Source organism: Anabrus simplex, chromosome 1, assembly GCF_040414725.1.
Source record: "Anabrus simplex isolate iqAnaSimp1 chromosome 1, ASM4041472v1, whole genome shotgun sequence".
Taxonomy (NCBI): Eukaryota; Metazoa; Arthropoda; class Insecta; order Orthoptera; family Tettigoniidae; genus Anabrus; species Anabrus simplex.
The window spans coordinates 756,548,607-756,563,948 of record NC_090265.1 but is presented as its reverse complement, the minus strand read 5'-3'; the positions used below and the strand labels follow the sequence as shown (position 1 = coordinate 756,563,948).

Below are 15,342 nucleotides of genomic sequence, written 5' to 3'. Positions count from 1 at the left end.
AGGTGTAAAACAATGCACAGATAAATAAATTGCAAAGTATAAAGAATTCTATAGGTTACACAGTGCCTTATAAACTGCAGCTGATAAATATGTTTTATAGTGCTTCATAAACTGCATCTAACAGTATAATCTAAACATATTTTTACCTGTGCATCTTTCAATGCACAGTACTTCTTATAGATTTTAGTGCTTCACTATCAGCAACCTATAGAATTCTTTATACTTCGCAATTTATTTATCTGTGCATTGTTTTACACCTATTTGTGATCGGCTGATGATGACCAAAAATACTGGTCGAAACCGGTACCAATTTTAATTAAATAGGAATTATTTTAAGAGTATTGACACGTTGAACCATTTTATACTTTCTTTTAACTTATTCGTGAATTCCCGGACGACTCACTTCTATTCTACAGCCGTTGGATGTGTACATGAATCGGCCTTTCAAAACTGCAATGAAACAGTTGTACACCGAATGGGTGTCTGATGGCGATCACGCGTTAACACCAACCGGACAAGCGATGAGGCCTGAAATGGGACTAACATGCAGCTGGATGAAGACCGCATGGGAGCGCATTCCCAACGATCTAGTGTCCAAAAGCTTTAAGAAATGTAGAATTTCAAATTTAGTGGATGGTAGTGAGGACGACTATTTGTGGAAAGATGCCAGTGTCGAAAGTTCCTATGGTGAAACTTCAGATGACTGAACTGTGAATGATCTGAGTACTGGACAGATTTTATTTATGATTTTTGTAATGATGTTATTAATTGAAAGCTGTTTGAATTTATATTTGTGGTATATTTGAAGAAAACTAAATAGGTTTGTACGTTAATTGTTTTTTTCCCCATATTTTGCCATCTCAAATTTAGAATGCGGGTCTTATTTTGTGGCGGATGGTATCTGGGATTATACAGTAATGTTAATTTCGTTCTCCTGGGTACTTTGTCATCCCATAAAAGCTCTCTGACTTGATGATAAAATGTTGTACCTTTACTTAGTCTGTTGTTAATTTCAGGGTTGATTTCATTACTTCCATGAATGATGCTACCCAGATATGTAAACTGTTCTACGTTCTCTAACCGCTCTCCATCAATGTTTACTTGGCTTCTCTTTTTCTCTTTTCCACAGTACACGACTACAGTTTTCTTTTTACTAATTACCATTCCAAACTCCTTCCAGATTTTTATTCCAGATGTCCAGTCTGCTTTGTACTTTTCTCTCTTTCCACAAATCACCACACCATCTGCAAATACCAAAGCATCCACTTCATCACTACTGATACTCTGTTTTACACGTTTTATGATTTCATCCATCAATATAATAAACAATAATGGCGACAGTGCACTGCCTTGCTTAAGACTTTTTTTGTATAAAATGTTTCAGTCACCACTCTCCACTTGTACACTGCTTTTACTCTCATGATACACATTTTTATCTTGTTAATGATTTTACTACATTCCTTTTCAGTAGGCATTCCCATAAGTGTTTTTATCTTAACTGTATCATAAGCTTTTTCCAAATCCAAAAATATGATGCTTTTCTTGTTCCTTTCCAGATGTTTTTCCATTATCGTTTGCACTGTAAATATCAAGTCTATTGTTGATCTACACAAGTATGAAGGATGAGAGTTTTCCACCTAATCAATACTTTATTTTACAATACCTAAAATTTTAATTACATTAAAAGACAGTACCAGTTTCGAACTCTTAAACAGGTCATCACCAGCTGTTGATGAACCTGCTTATTTAATAGCGACTGTACAGAATAAAACATGAATGCCATTATTCTAATAAAATGCTTAATGTTAAGATATATACATATGGTACAGTTTTGAAGTTAAAAAAAGGCTTTGACTTCCTAGAGTCCCATGAATGCCACATATTTTAAAAATTATATTTGCTATAATGTTGAAAATAGGATACAATTCTTATCGTCTAAAGAGTCATTGACATCCTGGTGTTAAGTTCAAATTCTTATGCTCTAATGCCAACATTATGTCCAACGGTTGTATAAGGTAGTTCAGAAGTGCATTGCTGGGCCGCAAATATGTGGGGAATGTTGTGTTCAGTAAGATATGAGGTTCTGAACTTGTTTTACAGGTAGTATGCTCATTCTCTGTATATATCATTGCTGATAAACATGCTAGCTTTTACTAGACTTCTTGTTCAGGCATAAGTTGATGTGTATAACGTATTGAAATCAATGAAAATAAGTGTGGGTGCTCCCCTCTTCATACTTGCATTCAGTTCAGGTAAAGTCAAAAAATATGCGAGCTGGGTATGTTCTCGAGCATGGTCGGGAGCGTGCTGCACACTGTTGCGTGTACGTCGTGTGGCTGTTGTAGCATTAAGATTCTAGATTATAGTATTGTTGATCTATTCAGTCTAAAGCCATATTGTTCTTCCTCTGTGTTTCTATTATATCCCTCAGTCTTTTGTTTCTGATTTTCTCAATTATTTTTAGCCCATGTGATAATAGGGTTATACATCTATAATTTTCACACTTCTTCCTGTTTCCTTTTTTGAACAGTGGTACAATGTTTCCATGTTGCCAATCCTCAGGTATCCTTTCATCCTTCTATATGGCATTGAGGGCTCTGTATAGCCACTGTAGTCCAATGCTTCCTGCTGCCTTAATTGTATCAGCATTGAATTCATCTTTTCCACTTGCTTTACCTTTGGTCATTGCTTTCACTGCCCTTTCAAGTTCCAACCATGTTACCAGGTTCTCTTCTTTTTCTCCATCTATTATTTCCATTTTCTTATCTCCTTCTTCCTCTGAGCAGTCATCCTCATTATAAAGTTTTTCAAAATACTTTGCCATCACCTTCCGAAGACCGTTTTCATCATGTACTATGGATCCATCTTCTCTAATGCCTTAATTTTTTTCTTGATTTATTATTTTTTATTTTATTACCCTGTATAATAGTTTCTGATTTCCTCGACTATCTTGGTCAATTTTGTTGATAACATTTCTCCTTCTCGTTCTTGATACTCCTCTTTACTTGTAGTTTCAATCTTTCGTATTCCACATATAGCCTTTCTATCCTATTCTCATCCCTCTGATACGTTTTTTGCTTTTCCTTATCCATTTCTTTCTTCACGTTGTTCCTTTCTTTTATTTATTTTTTTATATTGTCTTTCCACCACCGTGTCTCCTTTCCCTTAACCTTTGCTTTTGTTTTCCCGCATACCTCAATTGCTGTTTCCACAAATGTCTGTCTTAAATTGTCCCACTCTTCTTCTCCACTTCGTATTTCCATGTTAGGCAACTTCCTTTTATACAATCTTGGAATGCCATTCTTTCTTTATTTTCAAGTTATTTCTGATACAAAAGTCCAACAGTTTCTCTCCATCTTCATTTCTATCATCATACCCATGTGGCTACCATTCTCATACCCCATTATATCAGTTCCCACATGAGCATTCAGATCTCCCATTATCAGGATCCCATCTCCAACTCCGGTTCATTGAGGAACTTTTTTTTTTTTTTTTTTTTCCACGCTACATCCTGTTTGTGGAGCATACACCTGTATTATCTTCAGTAGTTCCTTCTTTACATGTACGTGCATTATTATAATTCCTTCATTTACATACTCAACTTCAGCTATCAGTTCAACATTCTGATTCACTACAAATCCCACTCCATTTCTTTTCTCTTTACTGTTACCCATCCAGTACAAGGTGTACCCCTTTCTTAGTTCGTTTCTTTCCCTTTCGATTTTACTTCACTTAATCCCAGGATGTCGAGTTTTCGTCTCTCCATTAGGTCAATCAATTCATTTTCCTTCCCATTCATTGTTATTTATTGCTCCAAATCGGGTTTTGTTCTCTGATCTAACACTTGCACAAACATCAGCATTACCATCATTCTGTGCAAATGTAGTCAGAGATTTGTCAATTCCATTTCCATTTTTTTTTTTTTTTTGCTAGGGGCTTTACGTCGCACCGACACAGATAGGTCTTATGGCGACGATGGGATAGGATAGGACTAGGAGTTGGAAGGAAGCGGCCGTGGCCTTAATTAAGGTACAGCATTAAAATGGGAAACCACGGAAAACCATCTTCAGGGCTGCCGACAGTGGGATTCGAACCCCCTATCTCCCGGATGCAAGCTCACAGCCGCACGCCTCTACGCTCACGGCCAACTCGCCCGGTCATTTCCATTTTTAAACTTCCATCCAAGGCTTGTATTATAGTTAAAAGCAAGTACAAATTTACTCAACTGCTGACCTGCTAAGCCTAACGTAACTGAAGATTTTCTTTCGAGGTTTACTCCCTTAGCCTTTGAAGATCTCTCTTCTCCACAAGGCAGTGGTTACCTCTTCTAATGTTCCCCAGAGGATGGGTTGCCTCATCCAGCATCTTCGCCATTCCGAAGGTCTCCTCCTCTGCCTAAGATGCTGTTAAGGTCTTCACCCGTAACCCTGGGCATGGGTTCCACGTTATACCCCGTGAGACTGGGTCCCTGCCTGAACTTAGCTCTCCTTCACACCGGTCTACTGATGTGGAGGATACCCACGCCTGGAACGTGGATGCGCCAGACAAGAATTACTCAAGTGAAGGATAGGGAAGATGACCCTATCTCCCTTGAGCCGGGTTAATGGTTGTTTATGATGCCACAACCAGTTTACATAATACAAGCTAAAAGTGTGCTAAAAACATTATGAAGGAACAAATGAAAACAAAAGAGACATGACGGAAATAAAAACAATACAATATTTACATCATTAGATGGAGCAATAAATAACTCGTTGAGACAAATTCAGTGAAAAAAGGTTAATATAAAACATAATTGAATCTAAAAAGTGTGTTAAACCTAAGAAAAGAAATGAAAACAAATGATACAGACGGAAACGAACAATAAGTGCTTATAGTCAGGTCGTGCATCTCATTATCTAAAAATTTTTCAGTTTGATAACAATTCAAAAACAGGATGAAATCACTGTCTTGAAAATTCATACACAAAATTTCTGTCTTTGTAGAAACACCACACCACGAATGACTAGGAGGGGAACAAAAAAGCTTGAGAAAACAAATATGAGGAGACAAGTGCCAGGTGACAAGTGATGGAAAAACTCCAATGAATTTTAAATTTCAGAACCGCAGCATTCTCAATTTCTTCTCAATTTAGCGGTACCGTTCTCAATGATTGTTCCCAATGTTGGCTAGGTGTGTTTGCCTTATTTTAAATGGTCGGAAGGGCAGCGACAAAATTGAGAAGCTGTGTTAGAGAAGCCAACAGGTGCATTGTAAACTGTAAGTGACCATGGTGGAAACCGTCAAAGAAGTTCCAATCTGTAATGGAAAAAATTAGGATGTGTGAGAAACATGGACTGATAAGTAAAAAGTGTAAAATGGGTGTGAAGAAAACTTTAAACTTACAGTATTTAAAAGGTGGTTATCCTCTCGAAACGGCCTGGCCTTCTCAAAGTTAATGGTTCTGTTCATACGATTGAGTCTATTGTTGGCTCAGCTGTGTTTGCGAGGCTGGAAGGAGCGGAGGGGGAAGGGGGGGGGGGTGCAGGGCTGCTGGGGAGAGGGTGGCTTGGGGTGTGGGGAGGGGGGTGGTGCTGAATTGGAGGTGGGGTTTGTTTTTATTATAGAAATTCTGACAAATATAGGGAATGAATGTTTCAAGTAGAATGTTCTCTTTTCGTTGATTTCATTTAAATTGTGAGAGGGGTTCATAAACTGATCTAAATTGATGTGGATGATCTCGAGAACATTGAGTAAGGTGCCTTTTTGCTCATAATGCAAGATCTTAAGATACTCATCTATTGATGTGTATTCGTGGCTGCTTTATGATGTTCACTCATAGCTGAAAAACAATTATATTTGAGAGTGTTTTATATTAACCTTTTTGTCACCGAAGTTGTCTCAACGAGTTGTTTATTGCTCTATCTAATGATGTAAATATTGTATATAGTATTGTTTTTATTTCTGTCATGTCTCTCTCGTTTTTCATTTGTTCCTTCATTATGGTTTTTTTTCGCTATTGACTTTACGTCACACCGACACAGATAGGTCTTATGGCGATGATGGAACAGGAAAGGGTTAGAACTGGGAAGAAAGCGGCCGTGGCCTTAATTAAGGTACAGCCCCAGCATTTGCCTGGTGTGAAAATGGGAAACCACGGAAAACCATCTTCAGAGCTGCCAACAGCAGGGTTTGAACCTTCTATCTCCCGAATACTGGATACTGGCCGCACTTAAGCGACTGCAGCTATCGAGCTCGGTCATTTATGTTTTTAGCACATTTTTAGCTTGTATTATGTATATTACTTTAACCCCCCTTATTTTAATGAAGATGGCTCAAACGAGTCGAAACAAGTTTGAATTTTATTACTCCATCTAATGATGGAATTATGTTATCTATTGAGTTAGGAGGATACGTTTAATTTTTTCCTTTGTAAAGTGAAAACCGTCGATACGGAATGATTCTAATATCTTGCAATCTCCTGTAATTCTTGCACAAAATGCATTTATACTTTCTAAAATGTTTATTTGTAAGTTTAACTTTTCTCCCTGATTATTGTGCAAGGCTTCTTAACCATTTGTTCCTCTAAATCATTCTAGATTATACAGTGACCTGAGTTAAAGTGGGCCAATTTAACGAGGTTCTCCTGTACTTTCGTACTGATATTGAGCATATATATTCCTCCCCAATCACCATATACATCAGATTATTTCCTTTCCATACTAGAAAATATTACAAAAGGATGGTTTTTCCAGTCTTCCTGTGTCCATTTTTGTTACAATGTATACAAATACCAAAATAAATAGGTATATACAATGATGCCTATGCGACTAGTTTCAAAAGGTGTAATAGTGACTTGCAATACAGTCACTAGATCAAGCTTCTAGAAATAACAATCCTTGAGATGCTTGTCTGCTTATTTTTTTAAAAAAGGACGAACAATTTAAAAATATCTGACTTTTACAACCTTGTATTTATCTCTCAATCTGCATGAAGCTTACTATTTTTAGGATATCTGTGGACTAGACAGTATATAACATTTTTTATTTATCTGCTTGTATCACTAAAACCTCCCCTACCAAATTTAGTAAACAGGCTATACTTATTAATTAATGATCATATGTTTCCTATCCAGCCACATTATTGCTTATCAGTCAATACTGAGCAAACTTCACAGCCACATTTTTAGCGAGACAACTGATATCAATATTCTTTACAATTGACTGAAAGTGCAACAAGGTGGTTTATAAAACCTTATCTGGAATACACAGACAAGGTATAAAACACTGTCCATGTTATATTCATGTTGATAAATATTTACCAAAGAATTATGACTACAAAATATATGAATGGATTGATTTAAATAAATGTTACAATATCTCAATATCTCTTATTTATTATAGAAATTCCTTTCAAGCAACAAGCAAACGTAAAGTTAAATTTATAACTGTAGCTCACAGCAAAATAGAATACCGTATACTTAATTCAATTATCTCTTATCTTCTACTACAAAAATGATTCAGTACTTGGTAGTGTACATAGCTATGAGGATATTATTATAAATGTACAGACTCATGTGCTTCAGGAGTTTAGAAAAGAATTGTAGATAAGTGTTTTAATTTAGTCAGGTCCTAACGTAACTGCTACAGCATTGCTGAATGGATTTCTCTGGTTTGAACAGCATAGCACTTGGTCCTGAGATCTAAGTGCGATCATATTTTCAGTTCTTCTGTCTTAGAATAACACCCATGGTTTCCCCTGCCTGTGGAGCATGGGTTGGCGACCACAGGGCCCACACCTGAGCCCTAGCATTGTTTCTACCTAATTGTACTCTGGTCCTCACTTTCATCTATCCTATCCAACCTTCCCTGGTCAATTCTTATTCTTTTCCGACCTCGACGGTATTAGAGCATTACATAAAATTAGTTTCATGGTCCATATCGCACTTCAATAGATTCACAACGAAGTATTTATTTATTTTCCAACTAGTCGATACAATGATTGCCTAAGGCAATTTAATGGTTAAAAGTGGTACATGTTTCCTATATTATCAACATCTTCAGCCACATAACACTGAAAAATACATAAATGCTTTAAAGCACTTTGTCAATTTATGTATTTTTCATCTAAACAGTGTTATGTGACTGAAGATGTTAATATATGAAATACATAAATGCTTTAAAGCATTACTTTGTCAATTTATGTATTTTTCATCTAAACAGTGTTATGTGACTGAAGATGTTGATAATATATGAAATACATAAATGCTTTAAAGCATTACTTTGTCAATTTATATATTTTTCATCTAAACAGTGTTATGTGGCTGAAGATGTTGGTAAAATACAAAACATGTACCACTTTTAACCATTAAATTGCCTTAGGCAATCATTGTACCGACTATACTGCTAATAATAAGAGTTGGCGTCTGACATTTCTTAGAGGGAGGTCCGTTTACTGCCTGCCGAGGCGGGATAAAGGGAGTGGCTGTGTGGTTGCCATGGAAACGAGGGTGGGGCGACTGCGGTTGCCATGGAGATAAAACTTCAGGGCAGCTCGTCTTGCTGGGAGTTGCCAAACCTGTCACTGTCACTGTTAAGAACCTGATTGTTTGTATAAGAGTGATCGCAAATGGGACGACACCGCCTGGCCAGGTAGTCTACAACAGATCACAGAGGTCAGAATGAAGGAGGGAACAAGTGAGCCGGAAGCGAGGGGTAAGAGTATGTAGAAAGGAATGCTGGAATGTGGCAACATCGTGAAATGGCACGTGCAGTGCTCCTCCCTCCAACCTTACCTGTCAGACGCCAACTCTTATTATTAGCAGTATAGGTGGAAAATAAATAAATAGTTGTGAAGGTATTAGAGCATTCGAGTCCTAGGGAGTCTTTTATTTTCACGACCTTTGTGGCCCTTGTCTTTCTTTGGCCGATTCCTTCATTGTGTCGGATCCCCTCCGTTTATTATTTCTGATTAGTGTTATACAGAGGATGGTTACCTAGTTGTACTTTCTCCTAAAACAATCACTACCACCACCACTTAGACAATGATCGTTTTAACAAAAATTATCCTCCAAAGCTATTTATAAAAGCCTAACATAGTTATAGATACTTGATTATAAGATCAAATTTATAGACACAAATTCAAATATAAGCCAGCATCTTTCATTTGAAAACACTTATAATCCTTGATGATGATATATAGCAGAAAAACAGCCTATTTGCCCTTGTCTACTGACGACAAAATATTCTCAAAGTAAGCATCACCAAAACTCTAACATCTTACAGTTATTAATATATCAGTGCCATAATTCATGCCAATGAATAATGAATATATACATTTGATCACTTTCACTAAAGATCGGCAAAAATGTTTTCTGAATATTTTATACACAAACAGGAAGGTTGCAATAAATTTAATGTCATGCATTTTTTAATTTCATGAATTAACAATTGCAAGTTTTAACTGATAAAATAAACTAGTTGTATTAACAATATTCCCCTTCATTAAATCCCCTGCCTATGCGGTCCCAGGGCACATTGACCCGGTATGTATCATCTAGTAAGGGTCCCAGCTCAGAGTTACAAGCGAAGACCTCAATGTAATCGACAGCGGAGAAGATGGAATTCAGAATGGTGGAGATCGTGGAAGAAGCAACCCAGTATTCCGGGAATAGTATGGGTATAATATTTATCAGCAGCACTTGTTTCCCATGTTAGGGGTGGTTGCAAGTGTGTCTGTTTCCCATGTAAGGGGCGGCTTCACTAACTGCTGACAGTAGTCCTAAACTGCCTTTGGGAGTAGCAACCTCATCGTAATAGCCTAAAATGAGTGGTGGTAATTATCAGCCTCAGAAAAGGTTAGGTCATAACCTACTGAAAGCAACGCACAGTTCTCGTTTTAATCTTGTCAATCTTATGTTAATTTTAAGGACACTTCCTCTAAAGCATTACTTTGTCAATTTTATATATTTTTCATCTCAACAGTGTTATGTGGCTGAAGATGTTGATAATATACGAAACATGTACCACTTTTGACCATTAAAAATTGCCTTAAGCAATCATTGTATCGACTAGGTGGAAAATAAATTAAATACTTAATTGTGAATCTGTGGTGATAAGTCGGCAACCAGCAATTAATATTATGAAGGTGGGAATAATAAATGTTATGCCCTCACAGGAAAATCAGAAGAGTTGATTGATTTTATGAAGAAAGAGAATGTTCCAATGATGGAACTGAGTGAGATCAAGTGGAGGGGAAAGGGAGTGGAGGAGGTAATGCAAACAATGGAGTGGGAGTGATTGTTACCAAAATCCTGGATGAAAATGTGGATAAGGTAGACTATGTTAGTGAAAGATAAATCAGAGTATGACTGAGGACGGAATATGGAGTGAAATAAACCCCAAACTGGAAACAGCAAGGAATTCTTGGGGATACTCGAGGAAATAATCACCGATGTGGAAGTGATAGTCATGGGAGATCTCAATGCGCAGGTTGGAAATGACAGAACTGCTAAAGAAGAAGTGATTGGTCCGTTTGGATATGGAGAAAGAAAGAGTGAGGGAGATGAGTTGACTGGTTTTTGTGAAATGGAATGATTGTGGGTAACACTTGGTTTAGAAAAAGGAACAGTAGAAACACCACTAGATATGGCTGGGGAGAAAGAAGGACAAAAACAGTTATTGATATTTTTTTTGGTTGAGAAAATAAATTTGAAAAGATTTAACAATGTAACGGCACTACCAGGTGAGGTGTTTGATGGAGACCACAGAATAGAGGTAGCAAATTTGAAAATAGGTAAAATTGTGAAAATAAAAGAAATAAGACAGAAGAAACTAAAAGTATAGAAATTAAAAGATAAAAGGACTCAGGAGAAATTTCAGGAGGAATTAAAACAGCACATCCCTATATCAGAAATAGAAAGTGTAGAAGAGAAGGGACCAAATTTAGACACACATTTGTAAGCTGTGCCGAGAAGATTTGTGGCAGAATTTCGATGAGAGTGAATGAACAACAGACACCTTCGTAGAATGAAAAGGTGAAGGAGGTTGTTAAACAAAAGAAGAAAGCATGACAAGAATAGAATAGAGATAGGAAAGAAGGAAGTTGTTTTGTTTTCTTGCTAGTGGCTTTACGTCGCAACGACACAGATAGGTCTTATGGCGACGATGGGATAGGAAAGGGCTAGAAGTTGGAAGGAAGCGGCCATGGCCTTAATTAAGGTACAGCCCCAGCATTTGCCTGCTGTGAAAATGGGAAACTACGGAAACCCATCTTCAGGGCTGCCGACAGTGGAATTCGAACCCACTGTCTCTTGGATGCAAGCTCACAGCTGCGCGCCCCTAACCGCACGGCCAACTCGCCCGGTAAAGAAGGAAGTAAGATAAAGTATCAGGAAATCACAAGTGTAAAAAAAGTTATAAATGAAGAAAAGAAAAAATGTTGGGAGAGATATATCGAGGAATTACACTGTTGTCACAAGTAGCCAAAATACTAGAGCGAATAATAGAAAGGAGAATGAGAGGAAAGGGTGGAAAGAAATTTACATGGAGAGTAGTATGGATTTTGACAGGGCAGGTCAATGATAGACCCTATATTTACTATGAGATTACTGATGGAAAAAACAGTGGGAATATGGGAAAGAGCTGGTGATGGAATTCCTTGCTCTAGAGAAGGCATACGAGTGTGGGAAAATCTGCAAAGAAAAAGATGTGGAAGGCAATCAAGGGAACAAGTGAAGAATTGTTCCAGTTTTGTCCAGACTCCAGAGGGGAGAACAGACTGGTTTAGAAACTTAACTGGACTAAGACAGGAAAGTGTATTGTCTCCACTTATGTTTATGGGGGTCTACGTTGCTTCACGTCCGTAGGTTTAACCACTACACTGCCCTACACGTGTCCCCCGGGTGGTGCTAAGAAAGCAACAGTGATAAGATGAGACCGAACTGTCAGAAACGACCTCTCGGTCAAAGAGCGAACAAGAAGGAGATGTGTGGTCCTTTTCAGGATCTTCAAGTTCGTAGAATTGGACCATCGCTGCGCATTTGTCAATTGAATATTGAAGGGATTAGTTGAGCGAAATGCAAGTATCCTTCCAGGATTGCACTGAAATATGCAGTTGATATCATAGTGCTTCAAGAAACACACACAGCAGACGAACTACAGTTACAGAGTAGAGGGAAAATTCCAGGCTTTAAATTGGTAGCGTCTAACTATCATCAAAATTATGGCCTTGCAACTTATGTCAGGAATGATATAACAAATTACCAATTTCTATCAGTAAATTCTGAAAATGACATTTTTACTACTACAGTTAACATTGAAAACTTGACAATAGTTAATGTGTACAAGCCACCAGATATTACTTGGCCTAATCCTCCTATACCTTCTCTGCAGTATCCTACTATATATCTCGGTGATTTCAATAGTCGTCATCATCATCTTTGGGGATATAACAAGGATGACTCTAATGGTGAAGTTCTTATGGACTGGATGGAAACTGAAAATTTGAATCTGATTTTTGATGCTAAGGACCTGCCTACCTTTCAATCAGCTCGCTGGTCTCAAGGCTACACCCCAGATCTTTGTTTCACAAATCGGCTTCATAATTCACACAGTCAAGTTCGACGTACAGTGCTCAACGGTTTCCCACAGTCAACACAGGCCTGTTCTCTTGGAGGTTGGGATGTCTTTACCTGTTGTTCGTTCACATCCTAAACCAAGATGGAACTTCAAGAAAGCCAATTGGACTGAATTTGCAAAGCAAACAGACTCCAATATAAGATGGATCAAACCAACATGCAACTACAGCAGATTTGTAGGGGTTATAAAAGGTGCAGCGAGACGATGCATCCCTAGAGGATATCGTAAGGAGTATATCCCTAGCTGGAGTTCAGAGAGTGAGGAATTACTACGAGAATATGAAGAACATCCAAATTCCGACAATGCAGCTGGTCTCCTCCAATCCTTGGATGAGAGTCGAAGAAGGATCTGGCATGAAACAGTGGAATCCCTAGATTACACCCATTCTAGCAGAAAGGCCTGGTCTATAATTAGGAAACTGGATTCTTCAAACCCTGCAACTAAGAGATCAAAAACAGCCATCAATCTGAATGATTTTGCTAATCATCTAATATCAGTTTCTAAAAACACAAAAGACAAGCGAACCAAAAAGGATATCAAATTAAAGTTGAACATCAAGAAAAGGGCAGCGCGACAGTTTTCTGAATTCTCTACTCCATTCAAAGAAGGGGAAACTGAAGCCGCAATAAAAAGTATGAAACTTGGAAAAGCTGCAGGATTTGATGGAATTTATCCTGAATTTTTGGCTCATTGCGGACCAGCCACAATAAAATGGTTAACCAACTTCTTCACTAATATTCTGCAATCTGGAAACATATCACCTCTGATGAAGAAAACAAAGATAATAGCCATACTGAAACCAAATAAAGATCCATCTAAAGTGGAAAGCTACCGTCCAATAGCACTTCTAAGTGTTACATATAAACTCCTTGAGCGACTGATCTACAATAGAATTTATGAAACAATCAACAGCTACATTCCTATAGAGCAAGCAGGATTTAGACCTGGAAGAAGTTGTAATGATCAAGTACTGTCTCTCACCACGTATATCGAAAATGGATATGAGAGGAAATCAGTAAGCGTGGCTGCCTTTTTGGATCTATCAGCTGCCTATGATACTGTCTGGCGAGAAGGACTCCTTCTAAAATTTTTTAGTGTGATCCCATGTCGTAAACTTACGGCCTTACTTAGCAATATGCTCAGTAATAGGTACTTCCAGATCTACGCTGATAATGACAGAAGTAGAGTGTTTAAATTAAACGATGGTTTACCTCAAGGATCAGTCCTTTCCCCCTTCTTTTCAGTCTGTACATATATGACCTCCCAGACACATCATCAAGAAAATTCATTTATGCTGATGACATTTGTTTGGTGACTCAGTGCTCCAACTTTTATGATGCTGAAACTACTTTAGCCACTGATCTGGAAGCCTTGGATGTATACTTCAAGAAATGGTGCCTTCTCCTAAATCCTCAAAAAACAGTTATATCTACATTCCACTTACGCAACAGACAGTCTAATTACAAACCAACAGTCAGATTCCGAGGTGAAGTGTTGCCGTTCTGCAGTACACCAAAATACTTTGGAATAACACTTGATAGAACTTTGACTTTCAAGCAACATCTTTCAAATGTAGCTGCTAAAGTAAAAACTAGAAATAATATTCTTCAGAAACTTGCTGGTACATCATGGGGAGCCAATACTCATGTTCTACGATCAACAGCATTAGCCTTATCATATTCTGTTGCTGAATACTGCTGTCCTTCTTGGATCAATAGTGTTCACACAAAGAAGATCGATGTACAACTCAATCAGGCAATGCGCATAATCTCGGGTTGCATTCGGAGCATGAACACACTATGGCTTCCTGTTCTCAGCAATATTGCACCTCCAGCCCTAAGACGATCAGAAGCTCTCCTAAAGGTTTGGAAGAATATTCAGCAGAACCCCCAACTACCCATCCATCAAGATATTACGCACACTGAACATCAACGACTGAAATCAAGGAAACCACCCTGGCGTACAGCAATGGATCTTGAAAGAAGCTCTTTTCATGTTAACAGTTCATGGAAAGCCCAGTGGGATCAGTCTTCGGTAGTGAACAAACATCTGGTTGAGAATCCTTCTAAATGAGTACAAGGATTTGATCTTCCAAGACGACAGTGGAGAATCATCAATCGGATAAGAACTGGACACGGCAAATGTGGTTATCTGTTGTGCAAATGGGGTTGGACTAGGTCTGCAGATTGTGATTGTGGTGTATCTTCTCAGTCAATCCACCACATTGTTGCTGACTGCCCAATTCGAGCTTTCAAAGGAACGCTGATGGACATTCACCGCACATTGGATGAAGCAGTTGATTGGGTTATAGTATTGTATTGTATTGTATTGTATTGTACGGACTTGTGACTACGCACATTTACCCTGAACCATATACATGTGTGTACATAGATTCATCATACGATAAATAAATACTTATGTTTATAATGGTTATGGATGAAATTCTATAGGAAACAAAGGCAAGATATGGAGGGCAGTGTTCTCCCCACGACCTTTTTAATGGGCGCTCCGCCCTGCCGTTTTTACAGATCGCCTGGCTAACATGACCTAGATATGTGCTAGTTACATAATATTAATACATATTTCAGTCATTAGGTGCCCCAAATTAAAATGTAAATACTGTAAAACTGTTTATTTAAATGACAAATCTTCATTATTGTCAACATAATTGCATCAATTACATTGGAGTTTAAATGTTTAGCTTGACTACCATGAAGTGTCGTGC

The 15,342-nt window shown here is 37.9% G+C and overlaps 1 protein-coding gene across 2 annotated transcripts in view; it reads right to left on the bottom strand.

The window, feature by feature from the left end:
- The window catches only part of LOC136857498 (ribonuclease P protein subunit p40), a 301,106-nt gene that overhangs the window by 188,983 nt on the left and 96,781 nt on the right, over positions 1 to 15,342 (bottom strand). The window lies entirely within an intron of this gene.